General features: G+C 42.8%; 1 protein-coding gene across 1 annotated transcript in view; it reads left to right on the plus strand.

Annotated features, from left to right (window-relative positions):
- The first annotated feature begins 5,944 nt into the window (after positions 1-5,944).
- RASSF8 (Ras association domain family member 8) overlaps positions 5,945-23,878 on the plus strand; it is a 149,219-nt gene continuing 131,285 nt past the window's right edge. The window contains exon 1 of the mRNA XM_023209052.2: positions 5,945-6,049. The gene's annotated coding sequence lies outside the window, so the exon portion shown is untranslated. The remainder of the gene's footprint in view (positions 6,050-23,878) is intronic.

The following is a 23,878-nucleotide window of genomic DNA, read 5'->3' on the forward strand; positions in this document are numbered from 1 at the left end:
CACAGGTCCCCTGTCTTCTATAAATACTTTATCCAGCTTTCTTTTCCCTTTCAGGGCAAGACAGTAACAATGACAAAAGGTTAGAACACCTAATTTTTCTGATTAGTCACTTAAGCTTTTTATTTGCTTTTTACAAACAATCTTTTAAAAGAATCTGTAAAAATATTGGAATCTTTTTAGAAGCTTCTGAACTTCAACAGCCATCCCTGGATGATACTAAATTGGGAGACTTCATTTTTCAATGCACTTCCTAAAGTGCAGTGTTGTTCATTTGGGATGTTCTACCATAACTTTAAATCACCTTTAGTAAGATTTCACCATTTCTGTGTTTGCTGCTTCCAGGGCCTATCCCTCATACAGGTATAGGTAGGTGTAGCCAGAAGGTAGAGTACTCAGTTCCTCAGAAATTAAGGATTCCTTTATTTATGTATTTATTTACAAGACGGAGTCTCGCTCTTTCGCCCAGGCTGGAGTGCAGTGGCGCAATCTCAGATCACTGCAACCTCTGCCTCCAGAATTCAAGTGATTATCCTGCCTCAGCCTCCAAACTAGCTGGGATTACAGGTACCTACCACCACATCCGGCTAATTTTTGTATTTCAAGTAGAGACGGGGTTTCACCATGTTGGCCAGACTGGTCTGGAACTCCTGACGTCAGTTGATCCGCCCGCCTCAGCCTCCCCAAGTCCTGGGATTACAGGCCTGAGCCATCACGCCCAGCCCAAGGATTCCATTTTTATGTTGAATCTTGTATTTGGCTCTTAGATCCCCTTGATTAACTTGACTAATGATTTTTCCTGACCGAAGCACACAAGAAAAAGAAACAAAGGGTTTAGAACATAAAATTCCTTGTGAGTTTCTTAAAGCCAGAGTTCATACCCCTGCAGTATTGCTATTAAAATATTTACTGGTGGTATCTGTCTGACCCAGTCAGATACCCGAGGCATCTAACTGGATCCAAGCCAGTTAATTATCAGATCCAATCAAATCCTGGACCCAGCCCAATGTCTATCGACTTCCAAACTCAGCTAAGATCAAAAATTTGCTCAAGCAAGCTCGAACAGCTGAAAATGGCAATGTATGGAGCTTCAGAATCTGAGAGTGTAGCCACAATCCGCAGGTGCTGCAAAAAAGCAGTGGACACTGTGAGAGGACGGGCCCAGCAGGTACCTCTTTTGGTCACTCAGTGCTCCTGGGGGGGTCACCGGGAGCTCTATTTTGGGGTCCATTTCTGACACCATCTGTTAAAACTTTAGACAAATTAAATTTAACAGAGCTCAACTGAACAAAGAATGAATTGTGAATCAGACAGACCCCTGAACCGGGATAGCTTTAGAGTGACTCCAGTGCTGCTGAGTGGTTGGACAGAATTTATGGACAGAAAAAGGAAAGTGACCTAAGAAAACGGAAGTGAGGTACAGAAACAGCTGGATTGGTTACACCATGACATTTCCCTTATTTGAGTATGGTTGGAACAGTTGGCCACCTCTGATTGGCTGAAACTTGGCGACTGGTACAAGAGTAGGTTACAATCTGTTTAATCATTAGTTTATAGTTCACTATGTATGGAGAACCTTTAGGTTGAACTTAAAATATTTAAGGAGACAGCTTTAGGGTAAATTGAACACTAGGAAGCTGTAAGTAGTTTATTATGGGTGAAACACAGAGTCGGGGAAGAAGGGGGCAGAGGTGGAAAGATGGGTGAGACCAGGTAATAAACAATCTTATGTAATATTCACAAGTCCATAATTTATTCCTGCTAGCACCACATACCTATTTATTTAAAAATTTTCATTTCCATAGACCCCCCTAGACTTCCTCACGAAGGAATTTCCTAAGACTTTGCCCTTGATTAATTCTGATTCATTGACAATCCCTTTTTTATTTTCTTATTTTTATTTTTTCACTTTCCTATGGTCCTGAGCACCCCTTTCTGAGTACAAGCATCTTGGCTGGCCTAGAATATAGTACCAACTGTGTTCCATGGACTTTACTGAAGGTGTAACAACTGTCTTCCCAGCATCCCGTCTGTACTGGTCCATTTGTATTGCTAAAAAAGCAATATATAATTCATAGTTTATTATGGCTCACAGTTCTGCAGGCTGTATAGGAAGCATGGGATGCGCATCTGCTCCTAGTGAGGCCTCAGGGAGCTTCCAATCATAGTGGAAGGCAAAAGTGGAGTTGGCACATCACTTGGCAAGAGCAGGAGCAAAAGAGAGAGGAGGAAGATCCCAGACTCTTTTAAACATTCAGATCTTTCATGAACTCACTATTGAAGGGAGGGTACATAGCCAAACATGAGAGATCTGCCCCCATCACCCAAACACCTTCCACTAGATCCAACTCCAACATGGTGGTCACATTTCAACACAAAATCTGGAGGGGAAAAACATCCAAATGATATCACCATCTTACAAGCTGGTATTCTCTGGTGGGTTGTTTGGGAAATGCTGGTCTAGACACATTTGTCAAACTTGGCAATATGACTCCACTAGACATTAAAAAGGGGTTTCCAGGTATTTCAAGATAAAGGGATTTATCCTCAGGAGCTGCAAACATAAACGAGGTTTTCTTAAAGTGTTAACATCTTGGTGTCAGTTACATGGGTCACCAGATTGATACAGATTTAGCTGAGGTAATAAATTATGGCTTCAGAAATCTTAACAGTCAAGTCAGTTATCTAACGATGATTTGACAAGTAATGAGATCACCTGTCATCTCCTCCCATAAGTAATTCAGTTGCATTTAGTTCATAATATACATGGCTAGAAAAGCATCTAAATCAATTCCTACTATCAGAGAGAGAGATGTTCCCATCACCATGAAGCAGAGGTTACAAAGAAAGGGGGGAAGATACTGTGCAGTTGGCCTTGAACACAGAGGAAGGGACTACAAGCCAAGGAATGCAGGTGGCATCTAGAGGCTGAAAAGGGCAAGGAAATGAATTCTCCCCTCAATCCTCCAGAAGGAACACAGCTCACACTTTGATTTTAGATTTCTGACCTCCAGGTCTATGAGATGACCAATTCATCTCTCAATACAGCCTCCTCCTGTTCATTCCCACTGCTCTCCAGTTTAGACTCTCCCTTTGGATTTGCCTCTTTTCTGAATCCATCCTCTCAAGCTGTTTCTTAAAAATCAAATCTTATTATGTCACAGGGTTTGAAGTGCATGAATACTCACTGACTCTAGTTAGGCTCCTTTCCTGGAATATCATTAGAAACCAGAAGTAAGGGTTGTTGACAATTCCCATCAAGTACATTTGGTGTGATCTCAGGAAGGCTTAACAGGGATGTGATTATAGCTTAAAAAGCTTAAAACAAATTGTACTATACTCTGAAGAAAGAATGCATTAACCAAACGGGCTAGGCAGGGTAGAGATTTTTCTGTGTTTATCCAGCAATGGATGGAGGCAAATTCACTGACTTTGGCAGCCACCAGTAAGACTGGAGGTGAGGATACCTCACTAGGTACCTGGATTTTTAGGAAGGATTTTTCCTAAATAGTGGGTATTGTTATCCAATCAGGAAGTTCTGTCCTGATTTAAATGCTCATCATATAAGAGTTGGTTATCAGGAGTCAGTCAACTTGTTTACCTCTAGATGTGATAACACTGAGGTCCAGATCCTCCTGGTGATCACTACAAACTGGATTAAGAGTCAGCTACTCAGTCAGATCCTGAATCCTGGTCCAACGATAACCATACTCTTGCCTGCTATAACTAACCCCTGCTTCAAGAAGTACACAAAAGAGGGATCACTACCACAGCCAAAGAAAGGAGGAAATTTTTTTTTTTTTTGAGACGGAGTTTCACTCTTGTTGCCCAGGCTGGAGTGCAATGACTTGATCTTGGTTCACTGCAACCTCCACCTCCCAGGTTCAAGTGATTTCCTGCCTCAGTCTCCCAGGTTGCTGCGATTACAGGCATGTGCCACCATGCCCGGCTAATTTTGTATTTTTAGAAGAGATGGGTTTCTCCATGTTTGTCAGGCTGGTCTTGAACTCCCAACCTCAGGTGATCTGCCCACCTTGGCCTCCCAAGGTGCTGGGATTATAGGCGTCAGCCACCGTGCCCAGTGGAAAGGCAGAAAGTTCTAAGAAGGAGAGGTCAACATTGGCAAATGCCACAAAGGGCACAAGATGGGAATTAAATTTTTCCATTAGATTTGGCAATTAAGCAATGGCTAATGTTGTTCAGTGGAGTGAAAGGCTGAGAAGGGAATGGGAGGTTAGGAAACATTCACCTTAAGGCTAGGCAACTCCTTTGAAAAGAGTCTAGTAGGGTTAAGGGAGGATCCATGCCCCACAGGTTAACTTTTAAATCACATTCCCTTTGGTTTTGCATTTGAGTCACAGCGAACTTTCTCCTCTCCAAATGTTGATTTGACAAATTTAAGTCTTACCGTGGCTCTCTTCACAGTCCACCTGCAGGCCAAGGAACTAATGAGGTGTGGAGTAACTAAAAGGTTAAAAAACAAGAGGAAGAAACAAAGGACCAAAAAAACCCCAAACCTTAAATCAGGTCCTGAGTCAGACATGCCGTAACAAATTCTACTTCAAGTTTAATATTCTTGTTTTGATGATGTTTAAAAAAAGAAAAAAAAAGCAAGTGTCTGGAAAATTAAAAGGCAGGGGTGGGGGGGCATTTTAATTGGAGTGCTTTCTTGTATGTCATCAACGATCCGCACCCCATCGCCCTGCGAATAAATAGCTGTTGCGGAGTTGGGGTGTGTGTGACCACAAAATCCAAAGGCTGAATTTTGCCCAGTGCCTTGAGTAATTGCATGTCACACACAAAAAATAGTAGAATACTCAAAACAACATGCACATCTGTATTTCCGTATGAAAGCACCCGTTTCCTTCCTTGATTACCTGCTATTTTTAAAGGGGTTGGGAGTGTAGCGGGGCGGGGGCATGAGGCGTTTTTCTGAATCCGAGCCCAGCTCTTTCTAAACTTTTGTTACTCACGTCCGTTTGATTCATTTGCTGTTTTTTCTTTCTTTCCTTCTTTTTTCTCCCCCCCCCCCCCCCCCTCGTCATTGCCTGCTGCTAAGAGGTACGCTGAATCACAGCCGCTGCAGATGAAAAGCAGTTCAAACCAAGGTCCTTGGAGGGGGGATGGAAGGACTCTTAAATCTTTTTCCCTCTGCGGAAAAAGCCTCCTACTTTCCGGGTGACCGTAGAGGGCAGTTTGACAAGTCTCAGCCCCAGGCAATGGAAGATTTTACCCGTGGGAGAGTCACGAGCCACCGGTCATCTCCCCGGGCCCGGCTTTCGGGTCCTCAGGCCTCGGTGCGTCGCGGGCCAGGCGACGGCGGGGCTGCGTCTTGGGCCGGGCGAGCGTGGCCCAGTGGGCCCGAGGGTCGCGCCGCGCTCCCCGCCGCTTTAAAAGCTCCCACAATGCAGCGCTGGCGTCCCAGTTCCGTTACGAGGTCTCTCCCGGCGCCGGCGAGCGGGCCAAGCGCGGGCGGGGCGCGGGGGAGCGGCGGCTGAAACCCGACCGCCCGGCTGAGGGGGGCGCCCCCGCGCCACTCCTCTCGCGCGCTCAGCCGCGGCCCGGCGAAGGGGCGGAGCCGCCCGGCCGCCCGGCCCGGCCCGGCCCCCAGCTCGGCCCCCAGGCCAGAGGCACCAGCCGCGGGAGCGAGCGGGCCGCCGGCTTCTACGCCCGCGTTCGTCCGGCGCTCCGCGCCGCGCCCCGCTCAGCGTCTGCCGTCCAGCTCCTCGCCCAGCCTCGCCGAGCCTCGCCCTTCCCGCCCGCGGCGGCGGTGGCACTGGGGGCGGCTCCCGCGGCGTCTCTGTCCCTGGCCGAGCTCTCGCGCACCGCGGCACCGCCGCCAGTGGCGTCCACACTTACCTAGCGCGGGCCGGGAGGTGCGCGGAGAGGGGGCGCCGGGGCCTCCCGCCGGTGCGGGGTGCGGGGCGCGCGGCGCAGGGAGCGCCGGGGAGTGCGGCGCGGGGACAGGCGCTGGGCGGCCGCGGAGCTCCGGGTGCCGTCGCGTCCCCAGCGCCCCGGCCGGCCTGCGGGGGCGGCGCAGTTGCGAAACTGAGTAAGTATTAACTTTGCTCTGCGGCGGCGATCCGGGCTGCGCCTGGGACCCCGCCCGTCCTGCCTGCAGCCTCGGAGCTGCCCTCCGCCGGGTTGCTCCTCTCTCCGCACCTTGGGGTCCCTCGTCCGTTGCGCCCCCACCCTGCCCCGCCGCGGGCTCCCGCTCCCTCTGCGTTCACCTTTCCTGGTGTGTCACCCTTTGCGCCTCTCCCCGCGGCACACAAGCCGCGGACTGAAAAGTACGAGCTTAGCTTTGCTTTTCTGCTTCCTCCCAGTGTCCTTGGCAAGGGAGTTTAGAGGCCACTTTTCTTGCGAAGGGAATTTTATGTCTGGTTTTTAAAATATTTTTTCCTTGGGATGGATATCGGATGCTCGCTTGCCGGGTGGCGGTTTGGTGAACGCGTATTTTCTCCTCTAAAAAATTGGTTTATAGTTTTTAAATTTCATTTGAACTATTAACCATCTGCATTCTATTCTCTTTTGCCGCCAGTCCCTTTGGGGAGGGGAGTCCAGAAGAGGGGACGTTCAAAGTAATTCTGTCTTGCAAACTAGAAAGTTTGAGAGGGTAAATCGCACAAAGCAGGAAGATTCAACCTGAAGGGACGCGAGCTTTGAATATGGGTCCTGGTGCGGCAGTGGGTTTTAAAAGATAAGTGCTTGGGTTCGGAATCCAGTGTTGGTTGTTATTTTAGCATCATAGAGCCGCCTGGTGTTGCTAAACCACTACTTTCCCAGCATCAAATGGCATCTTGAATAGTGCAACGTAGGATATATAATTGCGGGTCCTGATCTTTAGGGAGTTAGAAGCGAAATGAATGCAAATCACGTTTCATAGATGACTTAAACCTGTCAGGTTAACCCTGTCAGGTTAGCATTAAAGCATTGCATTAAAAAAAAAAAAAAATCCTCTAGCCCTGTGACAGCAGGGACGAACATTTATGGATTTTCCAGTAGATTGTGGCTCAGCAATTCATTAGACCTGCTTTGTCCCCAGGAAGCATTTTTAAATATGTATGCATCTCTGCTTTTCTCTCCATTAGATTAACCACTCATTCTGGTAGGGGGCCCCAGGTAGTTTTTATTTTCTTTTTTGCCTTTCATCTTGGAGTTGTCAGGAGTTGCCATCATGTTATGAAGGAACAGAAAATGAGAAGCTTTCTTAATGGGTTTTCGACATACTGTCCTTTGCCTGAGTGAGGCGGTAGTGAATGCCAGCCAGTTCTCTGCAGGGAGAGGTGCAGGGTAGGCGCAAAAATCAGGACGCAGGAGACAGCACTATCATTTGGGGAAGTGGTTTGTGTGAGTTTTATTTTTTAGCGGGCATACTAATGGTACTTTTAATTTTTTTTATCTCCATGAGGCACTCTCCCCAAACCATAAAATTACACATGACCATCCCCCACTTGAAGAAGACTGAACATGTGTTTGATGATGATTCTATTCAGGGACCAAATACAACAAAGTATAATTTGTACTACAGATGATAAAACTTTTCAAAAATCTCCCCCTTCCTCATTTTTTCCTCAAGAGTCTCCAGGTGGTACTTTCTGTGATGGGCACAATTGGCAGTAATGCACAGAGTTCTTTCTAGGTTTATTGATCAAACCTTATTTCTGGGCTTAGTAGCTTAGGGGTGCTTTAGAGGGCCCTGAGAGGGAGCAAATCATGGGGCTGTGCAGGCAGGAAAGGCACTTCACTTTGCAGAAGTGTCAGTGTGCTTCAGGAAAAAGCAATTATAAAGAACAGAGAGTGTTGAAGTTGGATGCGTGTTTCCTGAATTTGGCATTTGGTTCAGATATTTGGGAATTACAGATTTAAAATTCGACATAGTTGTATAATTTGTTTTGCCTTTTATTTATTTTTTAAAGTTGCAACCTTTTAACCTGAATCTTCAGTGTTTGGCTCTTGTGGGCTTCTGTACATGGTGACTTACGTCAGTTTTTGACCTGACTGCCTTGTATTTTGAGAAATGATTAGTTCTTCAGGGTTTCTGACTCATTTATTACTTGTTTTATGTTGATGTATATAATGACTTGGAAGTAAAAATATTGTTTGTTGCCGAATATTGTTGCCTTTTTCTTATGGGTAATTCCTGGCATAATGGCTTTGCTCCTTTATTATAAAACATTAAGATCTTAGATATCGTGCTAGTGTTCAAAACATTACAAAACTCTTTGCAGGTAAAAGTGGAGTGGGAATGGGAGTTGGATAGAAATACATGCATCATAAATTAAAGATTTGGATTAAAAAATAATATAACGTTTATTTACTCTTCTTTGGTGCTAACTTGCTCCAACCCTAAATAGACTTAAAAATTCAAAGTATAGAGAGAGTTTCCAAGTATTCTGTATAGTGGAAAGAATGTTTACCCCACTGCCAGCCAGACTTGGGTTGCACGTGTGACTTTGTCACTCCCGAGGTGAGTGAGCTCGGCCATGCCACTTCAGCCTCTGTGATCTACAGTTGGATATCTGGAAAATGGGGATACTACTACTGAAAGGGATGCTATGGTGAGTAGAACATCTAATATATATTAGATGTGCCTGGCACATTTCAGCCAATAAATGGCAACATCTCAAACTCCTTCAGAATTGAGCTCTTGGTCACTCAAACTTTCAAACTGTTCCTCCTCCGTTTTTCATCTCATCCATCCAAGGAGTAGTTCGCTCCACTCTCTCTTTTCTTCTATTAGCCCTAGCAAACCAGTCCATCATAAAGTCCTGCTGTCCATTTTTATTGCAAAAATCCCTTTCAAACCGGTCTGATTTTCAGTCCCCACTATTCCACCATCCTAATGCAAACCACTGTATTGCACTATCTTTCCTTGGTGAGGTGCCTCCTGGACACACTCTGCACCCCTTCCAGTCTGTTTTCCTACCAGCAGCCTGAAAAAGAAAAAAAAAGAAAATAGTCATTTGCCATCTTAAAGTTGTCAAGATTCTCAGGAAACATTTATTTATTTTTGGGATAAGATACCAAATCCTTGACATTACTTCAGGGTCCTGCATGATTTGGTCCCTACCTCCACTTGGATCTCTTGCTGTCATCTTGGCCAGTTCTCCAGCAGGTTAGCCTCAGGGCTGTGGCTCATGCTGTTGGTCTATTTAGGATCAGCTTCTTGAGTAACTTCTTATCCTTGGGTGCTAGCTCAAATATCCTTTCTCATAAAGGTCTTCTCTGACAAGGCCACCCTTATCATCATGCAAATTAGAGGTCCTTTATTTTCTCCCTCATAACATAATCACTTTTCCTTCTGAATATTTACCACAATTTACATATTATTTAATCACTTAGGGTCCTCCTCTTGCCCTTGAGGTTAATATGAAGTTAATAATACCTGGTTTATTCACCAGTGCCTGGTATACGTAGTAGGTGCTCAATAAATACGTTGATATAATGAGTAAGATCGTAATATCTTTGTATCTTTATCTCTTTTTTGAAATGGAGTCTTACTATGTTGCCCAGTTAGTCTTTAACTCCTGGCCTCAAGTGATCCTCCTGCCTCAGCCTCCTGAGTAGCTGGGACTACAGGTGTGTGCCACCATGCCTGGCTTCCGTATTTGTATCTTGATTGCCTTCTTTATCACTGTTAAATTTGTTTTTCATTATAGAAAAGCCAGACCCACAGTTTTCTGTATTCCTTCTTTGCTGGTTATATGTGTAGTATGAAATGACCTTTGCAAATATCAGGTAGAAATGCATGTAGGCTCTGTGAAAGATTCATGGTAATAAATTGAGACACCTTTTAATTAGTGTTACCCTTGTGACTTTCTGTTGTACATAATCCTTTTTCTAAATATGTCATTAAAATAATTATCCTTTTTTTTTTTTTTTTAATCAGCAGAGGCTTACTGAAAGGAAAAAAAATCTTACTGTGCCTTACTATTTTACACAGCATCACATGATAACACGTTAGTCAGCTGCTGTTGGCTGGTGGTGCCAGACATCAAAGGAAGGTTGGGAAAACTTTAGTGGAAAAACAAGAGTTAGAGTTCTAAGGATGCTCAGTGCTGTCCAGCTGTTGATGTGACTTGCATGGTAACTAGACATCACTGGACCATACACTTAAGAGACAGGAGGAGTTCTTTTTGTTTCGTTTTTTGTTTTTGTGTTTTAAAGTGGGAGCCACCTAGAAGTCTGGAAGTTCTTTTCTTCTCTGTCATTAAAGCATTCCTTATTTTAGCCAAAAAAAAGTCTCATGACCTTCCAACTCCGAGAAAGGCTTACAGCTTTGAGTATTTTTGTCATGTGGTTGCTCTTTATGAAATATTAGCTTGATGTCTTCTAACTCTGAAGTACTTATGTCTGTTACTGATGTTTATAATCTCTACTTCTTACATAGTTCTGCATTTTTCTCTTGACTTGCTTTTTAGGACCTTAGTATTCCTTAAAAATTATTTCCTCACACCCTTAGAGTGTAGTTCTAGTTCTTTCTAGTTTTGTATCTTATGGATCACTGAGTGTGTGGGGGCACTTTGGAGCTGATTCAAGTCCTTCAGAACATACTCCTCTGCAGTCCACCTCGGGGGTTCCCAAACTGTGATCATTTGAGTGGTCTGGACCCTGAGGTTTCCCAAGCCCGGGTGCTCTTGGGTTGGGAGAGCAAGGAGGATGAAAGCAGCATCTTTGAGCCCTTGTTGGGTGCTCTATTAGAGGAGGAGTGAGTAGTTTATCTGGTCAGAATTGGAAAAGTGAAGCTTAGGCTATCTTTCCATACATTTGCTTCACAAAAGAAAATTGTTCCTTTTGTTCCTACATTTCCCCACGCCTGATTTTCTAATCAGGAAGGCATGAGAAGAGAGAGATGTCCCTGCAAGCCAGACCCTTACCTTGGTGTTTATTTAGACGTGATTTAAAAAATGTTGAGAGCAAGCCCTGAGAGGGGTACACCAGGTGATTTGCCTTGTGCAGGGCCTCTGTGCCCGCAGGACATTCGCATCATGAGTAGCTGCCACTGTGGAGGAGAAGAAAGTTATGGTTGGGAACCCTTGTTATTTTTTTTCCCATCATGTATGTATGTCCACTGATTACTTGGGTGACCTTGAAAAAGTTGCCTGGAGCTTTTTAACACCAATAATATTTATTACCCATTTATTTCACAGACTTGCTATAGGATGTAGAAGGCTATTCTTAGCAAGCTTTTTTTTTTTTTTAATCACATTCAGATATATCACAAGATATTACAGTGAACTGTAGGGCTGTCCAAATTTTATGTATGTAGAAACATATTTTCTTACTCATTAACATATGTTTTACTCTTTGTTTTGAAAAGAAATCAGATGTAAATGCAGGTTATAACAAGAGGAGAGCTGTGATAGTTTGCTACCAGGTTTTATGTAGGTAATATATTTTGTTACTGGTGTTATATTTTGTCACTGTTGTTAGCTATCATTGGCTCGTGAGTGCTAAATCATGTTTATCCTTATAGTAATTTTACTATTGGAAAATTGCTTAAGGCTAAATTATTCTTCCAGATACAAGTATGTATGTTTAAAAGAAATTGGGGTTCTCTTTAATGGATAGATATTGGGCAGAAAGTAAGGTTTTACCCTTATTTTTGCTTAAAATATTTGAATGGATTTATAATCTATGAAACTCTACTGTAGACATACCAGTGAGAAATAGGGATGTTTTGTAATGTTGAAGGTAAATTTTGTTCATTTCTACAGAAAGTTCTAATATGTTAAATGTCAGAATATTTTATAGTAGTTTATTTGTGCTATATTTTTTCTTTTTTAGTGTATAATGACTTCCTTCCCTTATATTTCTTTTTTAAAACAGCTTTATTTTATTGATTGATTGATTGATTTTTTGAGACAGAGTCTCACTCTGTCTCCCAGGCTGGAGTCCAGTGGCACATCTCGGCTCACTGCAAGCTCCGCCTCCCGGGTTCATGCCATTCTCCTGCCTCAGCCTCCAGAGTAGCTGGGACTGCAGGCGCCCGCCAGCACAACTGGCTAATTTTTTATATTTTTAGTAGAGATGGGGTTTCACCATGTTAGCCAGGATGGTCTCGATCTCCTGACCTCGTGATATACCTGCCTCGGCCTCCCAAAGTGCTGGGATTACAGGCATGAGCCACCGCGCCCAGCCTTAAACAACTTTGTTGAGGTATCATTGACACACAATAAACTGCACGTACCTAACTGTACAATTTTACAAGATTTGATCTATGTATACACATGAAATCATTCCCACATCACTCTCCCAAATTTCTTTTCTTTTTTTTTTTTTTGAGACAGGGTCTTGCTCTATTGCTCAGGCTAGAGTATAGAGGCATGATCTTGGCTCACTCAACCACTGCCTCCTAGGTTGAGGCAGTTCTGCCTCACCTTCCCAAGTAGCTGGGACTACAGGCTTGTGCCACCATGGCTGGCTGAGTTTTGTATTTTTAGTAGAGACTGGATTTTGCCGCATTGGCCAGGCTTATCTCTTGACCTCAAATGATCCGCCCACCTTAGCCTCGCAAAGTACTGGGATTGCAGGCAAGAGCCACCATGCGCAACCCAAATTTTCTCATTCTCCTTTGTAATTTCTTTTCCTTCCATTCTCCCCTTTCCTCTAAACCACTGGTCTGCTTTCTGTCACTATAGAGTAGTTCAAATTTTCTAGAATTTTAGATTAATGGAATTATGCAGTAATGTACTTTTTTGTTGTTGTTGTTGAGGTTTCTTAAACTCAGAATAATTATTTGGAGATTCATTCATGTTGATGTATGTAGAAGTAGTTTATTCCTTTTCATTGCTGAGTAGTATTTCATTGTGTGAGTATACAACTCATTTATCTACCTTTTGATGAACATTAGAATTGTTGCTAATTTTTGGCTATTACAAATAAAGCTGTTATGAATACTTGCATGCAAGTATTGTATAGACTTATACTTTCATTTATCTTGGATAAGTACCCAGGAGTGGAATGACTGGATCATATGGTAGGTGTATGCTTAGCTTTTTAAGAAACTGTCAAACTGTTTTCCCAAGTGATTATACCGTTTTATATTCTTACCACCAGCAGGTAAACATGCTGTTTCCTTTGCATCCTTGTCAACACTTGGCATAGTTGGTCTTTTTTAGTCATTTGTGGTATTTTGTTGTGAATTTTTATAGTCTTGCTCTGTTGCCCAGGCTGGAGTACAGTAGTACAGTCATAGCTGCCAAGTAACTAGGACCACAGGCATGTGCCACCATGCCCAGCTGTTTTTTAAAATATTTTATTTTGTAGAGATGAGGTCTTGCTATGTTGCCCAGGCTAGTCTTGAACTCCTGGCCTCAAGCAGTCTTCCCGCCTCAGCCTCCCAGTGTTGACATCACAGGCATGAGCCTTGTGTCCAGCCATCATTGTGGTTTTAATTTCCATTTCTCTAACAACTATCGATATTAAGTATCTTTATGTGTCTTTTTGTGCTATATTTGTATCTTCTTTGGTGAAGTGTCCTAGTCTTTTGCTGGTGTTTTTATTGGGTTGATTGTTTTCTTATTGTTAAATTTTGAGAATTCTTATATATTTTGAATACAAGTGTTTGATCAAATATATGCTTTGCAAAGAATTTCTCCATTTGTGTTTCATCTTTTTCTTAACAGTGACTTTTGAAAAGCAGAAGGTTTTAATTTTGATGAGGTTCAACTTATAAATTTGTTTTTTATAGCTTGGGCTTTTGATGTGGTATTTAAGAAATCTTTGCCTAGCCTAAGGTCATAAAGATTTTCTCCTATATTTTCTTCTAGAAGTTTTATGTTTTAGATTTAGATCTGTGATGCATTTTGTGTTTCTTATATGGCATGAGTTATGGATGGAAGTTAATTTCCTACATATGAAAATTCAGTTGTTCCAACACTGTTGAAAAGACTATTCTTTCTCTACTGAATTGCCTTTGCACCCTTGTCAAAAATCAGTTGTCTGTTACATCCTTTTTTATTGTATCAGTTGATATACACATGGTATCACACAGTATTGATATTGTATCACAGCTGGATAACCAACTAAAGGAAAAGTAACTATCTCCAAGCCAGTACTTGATAATGTGTTTTTGTCACGTTTAATCACATTTCTAGTTTCCTTACAATAGCCTTTGTGGAGGGCTTTCCTACTTAGACATTCCTTCTCCCTCTTTCCCTTTCTTTTTTGTTATTTGCTCTCTGTTACAATAATAAAATCTGATGATAATGGTACATACATACCTTGCCCCTTTTGACTGATCTCAAATACACTTTTTTTCAGTCTTTCCTATTGATAATTATCTTACTTTTCTTTCTTTGAAAACCTCCCAACCTAAATCATTCGCTTAATTTTAATTTTTCTAGTCTTGATTATGTGTTTCTTCCCCTATTGCATTCTATTGAGTAACGGCATGATTTGGAAAGAGTGCCCACTTAAGTGAAAGCCTGGCTACACAGGTGTAGCCTTGAAGAAGTTGTGAGCCTTACCAAGCCTCAAGTTTGTAATATCTAAATGGGGCCACTGATTCTTCACTCTGGGTTGTTTTGAAATAAAGGAGATGTTTATGTATATCCACATACAGAAACAAATGGATATTAAGTACCTCAGTGGAGAGTTCGTGCCTTCCCCTTCCCCAACTCCATGAATTCTGAATAATCATTTTGTTTGAACTGGGAGACAGGACTAGACCTCTGCTGTCTGGTGAGGACAGGCACTGGCCCTCTTCAGTCTATCCAGGCCAGTAGCTCTGAAGATAACTGAAGTTAGAGACAACCCCGTCTGTTTAAGTCATGCAAGGGTAGGAGAAGAGCTCCTCACCATGCATACCCTGTAGCCCGCTGTCTTCCAGGCCCTTCTCTATCAGTAATCCATTCTCTCTCCCAAATTCAGTCTCGCCTTTCCTTGACTTCTTGCCCTGGGCCTGGAAATAATATGTCAAGTCCATTGATCCTGGTGCTGCTTCTAGCTGTCTCCTTTCTCAGCTAGCTTCTTACAGGGGTTGTCTGTGCTTATTGCTGCTACTACTTCACCTGCTAACTCACTCCCCAGCCAGGTTCTATTACTTAGAAACATTTCATGCCACAGGCATCCATATCTTAATTGCCTAAACCAGTGGGAACTTTTCAGCCATAATATAACTGAAGTTGTTTGCAGCATGTTTACATTGTTGGGCTATCTCCTTTCATCTTGAAATGTTGCTTCCTTGGCATCACTCTTACTTTGTTCATTATTATTTATTTATTTATTTTGAATCAGTCTTGCTCTATCGGCCAGGTTGGAGTGCAGTGGCATGATCTCGGCTCACTGCAACCTCCACCTCCGGCTCAAGCAATTCTCCTGCCTCAGCCTCCTGAGTAGCTGAGGCACGCCCAGCTAATTTTTGTATTTTTAGTAGAGATGGGGGTTTTACCCTGTTGGCCAGCCTGGTCTCAAACTCCTGACCTCAGGTAATCCACCCGCCTCAGCCCCCTGAAGTGCCAGGATTACAGGCATAAGCCACCACACCCCGCCTCTTTGTTAATTCTTTTAGTTGTTCATTCAAAGCTGAACTGCACTCCCTTCTATGAATGAGGATCTAGCAGAGAGTAAAACACACAAAGCCCGTCTACTAGGGGGAGAGAGATAATAAATGAACAAGTATTTTCACTTTATGTGATGATAAATGCTTTAGAGAAAAAAGTAAGATGGGGGGATTGAAAATGCTAGGGGTGGGAGTAGAGGTGTTGTTTGATATTGGATGGATAGGAAGCCCTTGCTAATATGAGCACATTAGAGTAGAGACCTTAATGAAATGAAGGAGCCAGCTCTCTAGCTGTCTGCAGGAAGAACGCTCCGGATAGAGGGCACAGTGCAGAGGCCCTGGAGCCAGCCACCAGGCGGGTAAGGCTGGAGGGAGCAAAGGGCTGGAGATGAGGCAGAGCAGGTAGTGGGGGTCCCTATAACTCAGACCTTATTAGCTATGACAAGGATCTTGGTTTTGACTCTGAGTGAGAAGACAGTTGAGAGTCTTGAATAGAGGAATGAATAAACTGGAGTGCAGCCTGGGTAGCAGGCAGGAGCACAGACTCTGGAGCTGGCTTCTGCGGTAAAAACCCAACCCTCTACGTGCTGGCTGTAGGATCATGGATTAGTTCCATAACTTCTCTGTGCCTTATCGGTAAAATGGAGATAGCAATGATACCTGTCTCATAGTGTTGTAAGGATTAGATGAATTAATATTAGTGAAGAACAGAGCATGGCAGATAGTATTATAAAAGTGTTAGATAGAATTAGTGAAATTGAAAAGGCTCACTCTGCTGTTATATGGAAAGTGTTTGCTAAGGGGAAGTAAGGCTAGAAGTAGAAAGACCAGTTAGGAGATAACTGCAACAATCCGTGCAAGGGATGGCTTAGATGAGGTCTGATGGTGGAGGTGGGGAAGTGAGAAGGGTCACATCCTAGGTATATTTTGGAGGGGTGGCTGGAGGATTGGATCTGCTTTTCTTTCCATCCTGGAACTTTCCAAGTTTTCTTTGCTGCCTTGTCCGCTCCCTCTTGAACAGGGGTTCTCCAGTGGGGTGGTGCCATTCTGGCATATGTGGGGACATGTTTTGGTTGTTGCAGACTGAAGATATGGGTGTATCTGGTATTTAGCCTGGGGCTGTGCCAGGGGTACTCAGCATCCTATCTGGTGAAGACTTCCTCGCAGTGTGCCAGTGGCATCCTGGATGAGAAATGCTGCTTTAGACCTTTATTTCCCCTGACCCCCACTCACCTCCTGTCTCGCCTTGCTCACCTGCCTCCTCAAGATTTCTTAACCTGTAGTCCCCGTATGGGCAGCACGGAAGGCCATGAGCTCCCTGATACATTTTTTCAAAATGTTCATATGCTTTTAAATTCTCTTTCTTCCCACACCATCCCACTTTTTTTTTTTTTTGGTGAGAGGTTGCAGAATTTTTCATCAAGTTCTGAAAGGAGTTCACATCCTAAGAATGTAAGAATCTCTGTTATGAGTGATCTCATTCATCACCCGCCTTCATTGTTTTTACTCCAACCTTTATGGTGCCGAATGTCCAAATCTGTGCTCCTGTAGTGCTCTGTACCCTGATTTCCGGGCCCCTGCCCACTGAACTATGTCAGTTTCTTGGGATCAGCGTGTCACCGAACTTCCTCCTTGATTTCCTGCCAGGATTTGTGGGACCATCATTCATCTTACTCTTATTATTGTCTTTCCTGTGCCACCTCGCCTTGACTAATTCATCTAGTTCTGATTTTACTTCCTGGACAGCTGAGGAAATTTTCTCCATCTTCCATCATTCACTACCCTAATTTATCATCTCTCATTTAGATTGTTTCCTCTTAACTGGTCTCCCCGCCTGAAACCCATCCTGCATGTTGCCAGATGAGCTCTTGGACGCAGAAATCTCACTGGGTCACTGACCTGCTAAAAGCCCAACTCTCAGTGTCCACAGGATTGAGTTCAGACTCTGTTGTGATACACAGGACCTCGGACATCTGGCTCTGGTCTCACACCCTGGGCTGGCCAGGTGGCTGTCCTGCTTTACTGCTTGTCTGCCCTCCCATCCCTTGACCGTTCTCAGGCACTGAGCACCAGGTGCCAGCAATACTACATTAATAAGACTTCCCATGCATTGATGCTGAAACATCTGAACATGCTCTTTGATGACATGAAGAAGTGGTTCATTGTCTTTTTTGCCTGCCAGAACAGTTGACAACACTAAAACCAGCCTGGCTGTCCCTTTCTCCTGAAGGAGGATCTCACTCCCTTAGGAGGTGACCGTGCCTTTTTTCTATATCATATGCATACATAGTTCTTATTCCTTTGCTGTAATTTTAGAAGCCCTCTACTTCAAACAACTAAGCTTCTGAGAGGCTCTTCTTAAGCTCATTTCTTCACGAGTTTCAAATGACTAAGAGGTCTTTAAGCTTGTAGTCCTTGATGCAGTTCAAGGAATGCAAGTTGGTTCTCTGAAGCTTTATAACTGATTATGTCCTTGCTGCTGGATGTTCTAGGAGTATCTTTTTCTAAAATGGAGCAGCTTTGTCTGCATTAAAAATCTCTGCAGCACATGGCTTCTTAATGATTTTTGTGGGGCTCTGGGGAGCCCCTCAGTAGCCCTTGAGCTCCAGGTTCACTCCTTACCTCTTGAATTGTAAGGAACCTTGGTTATGCACAGCCTTTCTGTTGTGGAACAATTTTCTGGCCTCCTGAACTAACACTGGGCCAAGTTCCCACCTTTGGCACTGATCATCCTGTTGCACATTCGGAATGGAAAAATTTCTGATGATCTCTCTTCTGTGTTCTGGTCAGTCATTAATGCTTGTATTTCATCCTTTACCCTCCAGGAATCTTCCTAGTTTTCATTTCATATGAAAAAAAAACAGAAGAAGAAAAATATTTTTTCACCACTCTCAGCTGTTTTCAATGAGCTTTCTTTTTGTTTCTGTTATGATGTGTGTCTCTTTTTATTAGCACTTTAAAAATGTGCTGTGCTTTTGCATTGGCAGATACGATAGCATTAGTAATGTTTGTAAAACGCTTCAAAATTTATTGTAAATACGGCAGACACATTCATCCACAGACTAACAAACATGAAGGTAACCACCCAGGAGAAGTTTTCAGAGTTTGGCTCTGGAATTGGTGTTTGTTCCCGTCTGAGCACTTGTGATTTCAATCACGAGAGTGAGAAGTCCAGATTGGTTTAATATTGCTTTCCCTGCTAGACTTTGGGTCTCCGGGAAAGCAGGATCCATATTTAGTTATCCACTGACTGTAAGCTCTTTAATGGCAGGCACTTGTCTGACTCTCACTGAATCTCGCTGGATCCTTGGGCCCAGCACAGCTAGTCGGTGAGTGAATTTATACCCTAAATCAGGACCATGCCAAACTGCCAGTAAACACTAGGTGTGAAGACCAAACAAATAATTTGGAATATAACTGACTTAATCATGCATATTACATGGATGACTTAGGTGATACTGAAATCTAGATTAATGGGAATGGAAGTTTTACTCAGCTTCTGAAAACACTTCAACAAATAGTAAGTACCTGACCATATTCAGGAGACTGACATAAGGTTATGAGGAAGAATGAAGTGGTCTGTGATTTGGGGAGGTTTATTATCAACCATTAAGGATACAGTAAGTACATAAATATTATATAAGCTATAATATGTAATATAAACATACAAAGCTGAGTAAGAGGAGAGAGTGGCTAAAAAACTAAAATAGTAAGGACATTTAGTCCAGCAGTATTTATAATAATAAACATTAGAAACATCTAATGGTTGATATCAGGACACTGGTTAAGTAAATTATGGTACAGACTCTAGATGCATTGTTATACAGCCATTAAAATGTTTATGAAGAATTTACAGTACTTTAGGTAAATGCTTTACTTTTTTATAAGGAAAAAATGACAGAATACAAAATTATACATACAAGGTGACAATAATTTTTGTATTTCTTAAAACAGTAATACCAAAAGGAAAAAACAGCACCAGAATGAAGACATACCAAAATATTAACATATTAACATTGATTTTTGACTTCAAGTATGTTGTATCTGTGTGTACATGTATATGCACGTGCACGTACAGTTTATTGAATTTTCATACACTTAACAAATCCATGCATCAAGTGGACAGATCGAGAATACAGCATTACCAGCATCTCCATAGGCCCTGTGTTCCTCACTTCTATTGGCATCTCATAGTTTTGACTGTTTTTTTTCCTCGTATAAATGAAATCATACAGCATGTACTCTTTGGTGTCTTGGTTTCTGGCACCCAAAGTTGTGTGATTCATTCATATTGTGTATAACTGTAGATTGTTCATTCTTTTTATTTTTTATGGATGACTTTCTTTCTTTTCTTTTCTTTTTTTTTTGAAACAGGATCTCACTCTGTTGCCCAGGCTGGAGTGCATTGGCAAGATCATAGCTCACAGCAAACTTGAGCTCTTGGGTTCAGGGGATCCTTCCTCCTCAGTCTCCCCAGAATAAGCAAATATTCCACAATCATAAAAAGACTGCAACTTTTTTTTTTTTTAAGAAGCAAAGGCTAGTTTATTTGTTAAAATGCTTGGGTAGGTTTATTTGGCCAGTTTGGCTAGACTGTGGGACATATGAAGGGGGAATGAGAAGATAAATTGGGACTATCCTGAAACAGATGTGGTGCATGCAGTGTGAACTGAGGGTTAGGATAACCAGGTTCTGTTTGTCACTTAGTAGTCATGGGACTGTGGACACATCATTTAATCCCTTTGAACCTCAGTTTGCTTATCATCCATCGGTCAGCTGGGTGTGATGTATCTTCTTTATAAACTGACCATGAGGCTTAACTTGAGATACTGAGTTTGTGAGACAGACTGCTAGACAGTGAGGTCCTTTATTTAAAAATTAGAGAGGGAGCCTGCTATGGTCTGAATGTTTGTGTCTCCTTTAAGTCCATATGTTGACATCCTAACCTCCAAGGTGATGGCATTTGGAGGTGGGGCCTTTGGAAGATGATTAGCTCATGGAGGTGGAGCTTTCATGAATGGAATTAGTGCCCTTATAAAAGAGAACTAGCTATTCCCTTCTACCATGTGAGGACACAGTGAGAAGGTGCCATCTATGAACCAAAAAGTGGACCCTTGCCAGACGCCTGATCCACTGGTGCCATAATCACGGGCTTTCCAGTCTCCAGAACTGTGAGAAATACAATTTTCTGTCATTGGTAAGCTACCCAGTTTATAGCATTTTGTTAAAGCAGCCCAAATGGACAACCCATGTCCGGCTGCTGTAAATTTCTCTGTGAAGTGAGGGATGAGAGAAGGGTGTTATTTGAAAGTGAAAACAGATGGCATTGAGGTTGGAGTTTGAGCAAAACAGAGAAGTTTGGGACAAGTGGTGGCTAAAGTCTCAGCGAGTTCGGTGGTCCAGAGAGAAAGGAGCAGGGCTCAGCAGTGTTGAGGCCCCCACTGAGGTTGAAGCAATGTAAATGGAGTGTAATTTTTTCCCCTAGAAGATTTATTTATTATTTTATTTTGTCCAATATTAAACTAATTTTTCCTGATCATACAAGTGGAGGAGGTGAAAGAAAGAAGAGGGAGGGAGGTGGAAAGCCCAGCCAACACGCGAGAAGTGCCATGGCTAATCTGCAAAGAGAATGGAGATTCTGTTTAAAGGAAACCTCTGATTTTAAATGTGAGCAATGCAGAAGTCCACAGTGAATTGGAACATGTTTTTCCAAAGATGTTTATCCTATAAGGGACGGCTAGGTTTTTTTTTAGACCATGAGAGTCTACAAAACAGACAGGGAGTTGTACTAAAATACTTCTCGTTTTTAGTCATGGCACTATGCTGGCAGACACAGAGCAATACTCTAAGCCCAAGTTAGTTCTAAAGTAATCCTAACATTTCCTAATGTAGAATCTGAATAAGTAGAAATCTTAATTTCCCTCGATACAGCTTTAACTATTTTAGATTTTTCAAATTGAACAGGGCTTGATGGGCCAGCTTGCAAACCTATACATTGATGGTAGTATTGTTTTTGTGGGAATATTGCCCAGGTAGGTGAAAACTGTTGGTGCTGCACTCTGAGTTCGCCTCTTCTAGACATATCGACCAGTGAGCACTCAATCCTGAATGCAGCTTGGGTAGGGTAGCTATTGGTAGATAATTGATGTTGGTAGATTGGGTGGTGCCTTTATTCGTCATTGATTCATTCATTCAGTATCTGTTGAATGTTTGCAAGCTGGCTATGCAAAAACGATAGGAACCAATCTTATCTTTGAGACACTTTGTTAAAAGAGGGGCCTTTAAACAAATAGTTTGTGAAGTGTGATAATGGATAAAATAGAGATGTGGGTTCCCAGGGTGGGGTTGGGAGTGAGTGCTTCTGGAAAGATCTTCCTAAGTCCACCTGAAGAAATCAGGGAATGTTAAAGAGGAAAGTTCAGTTTGAGCTAAGACTTGAGGATGAAAGGCATTTTTCTGGGAGGACACTCCATACAAACAGGACAGCAGGTCCAAAGGCACAGGATATGAGGGAGAATGTGATCTGCCGGAGAACAAATGGTCTTGATATCATTAAAGTCAGATGTGCACAATGGACTGGGGGAGTGGCTGGAGCTGAGATTAGGAATAATTACCCACCCCACCAGGGTAGAGGATATTCATGCTGTACTAGAGTTTGCTTAGCTTTCCGTTGGTAGCAAGCTTGGTTATGAGAAGCAGCTTTTCCTGTCTTTGTCCTGAATTAAGATTTCAACATATTCAGATTTTAGATTAGAGAACGTTGGGATTGCTTTAGAATAACCTAGGTTCAGCATACTGCTCAGTGTCTTCCAGTGGAGTGTATTGAGATTGCCGTGTTTATATTCACTCTATAAACATTTATGTAAATTAAGTCAAAGGAATAATACTTGTAGTGGTTGGTGTTACAAAGATAAGAAGTGGCCTCTGCCTTTTAAAAACCTTTCAATCTAGCAAAGCAAAAGTTGAATTTTAAAAAGACTTATTTTAGAAATAGAGATAAATGCAAAGGAAAGAGGAAGGAGAAACAGAAAGCTATTTAGAAGGTGGTACATACTGATCAAGGACCAAAGCACCAGAAGAAATAGTACCTGGGGACAGTGGCACAAAGGTGGATGAGAGGTGATGGGGTGCTCTGGGGAGAGGCCACCACAGCCAGAAAACCATGGTGGTAGCTGGCCCTGGAGCATGGATGTGCAGAATACCTTTGGGAGGCAGCACAGTGTCTAGAGTCACTCAGCATGGGATGAGACTAGACAGAAATGGGCCCATAATGTGACTGGGACCAGGTGTAGAGAGTCTTACATGCTGTACCGAGAAATTTCGGACCTTATTCCAAGCCAGTAGGCTTTTATGAACAGGTCTCTTGGTCTCCTCTTCTCACCCAGGCTGCCACTGAGGCAGGAGAATAGGGTCTGGAGGCAGGGAACCTAAGGCTGTTTCATGCCAACTTCCTAGAACTAAAATGAAAGGAAAACCCATCACACCGACTTCCTAGAACTAAAATGAAAGGAAAACCCATCACACCGACTTCCTAGAACGCAATTGAAAGGAAAACCGAAACCCTCCACTTAAGTAACAAAAGGACCAGAGGTTACTCCCTTTGACCTTTTCTGTCTGGAGGATGGGAAATTGGCTGTCTGCCACAAATCATACTGAGTGCAGGTGGAGTCTTCATTTGCAACTTTGTAACTTCATTCCAGCCTCAGAATGGTTGCTGTCCACACCAGCAGAGTCTTGGTTTGCACAGAACTTTAACTTTGTAGCTTCACGGTAGCCTCTGATTGGTGGCTTTTTCCTTTGAGTGTGACATTTGTAACTTCACTTCAGCCTCTGGTTGGCTGCTTTCTGCAACCAATCAGACTGATTGTGGGCTACCACTTCAGTTACATGAGGTGAGCATGAAGTGGCCAATGGGAAACTTCTAGTGGGTGTTTGGACCCAAGAAGAATCTGTATCTGGGCCATTGAGCCGCTGCTTGGGTCCGCTCCCAGAGTGTACTTTCATTTTCAGTAAATCCCTGCCTTCGTTCTTTTGTGCTTTATTCTTTCTTTGCTTTGCTGGGCGTTTTGTCCAATTCTTTGTTCAAAATGTGAAGAACCTGGACAGCTTGTAGTCACGACCCTCTACCTGTGACACAACTTTCTCCAGCCTCTCTTCCCCCTGGTGCATTAAGAACAAGCCCAGTGTGTTACTCCCAAAGCCTGACACCACATGCCTGGGACTCCTGGTTTTTGCACAAAAGTTGTGAATTTAGTCTATAATTTTAAGATGTTTCTCTGGTTCACAGTTTATCCCCTCATTGTTGGTTCTCCTCACCTTACATTTTTACAGAGCACGATTTAGTCTTTCAGCCACTTTCGTGTCCATTATCTA

This window comes from Piliocolobus tephrosceles, chromosome 10 (assembly GCF_002776525.5).
Source record: "Piliocolobus tephrosceles isolate RC106 chromosome 10, ASM277652v3, whole genome shotgun sequence".
Lineage (NCBI taxonomy): Eukaryota > Metazoa > Chordata > Mammalia > Primates > Cercopithecidae > Piliocolobus > Piliocolobus tephrosceles.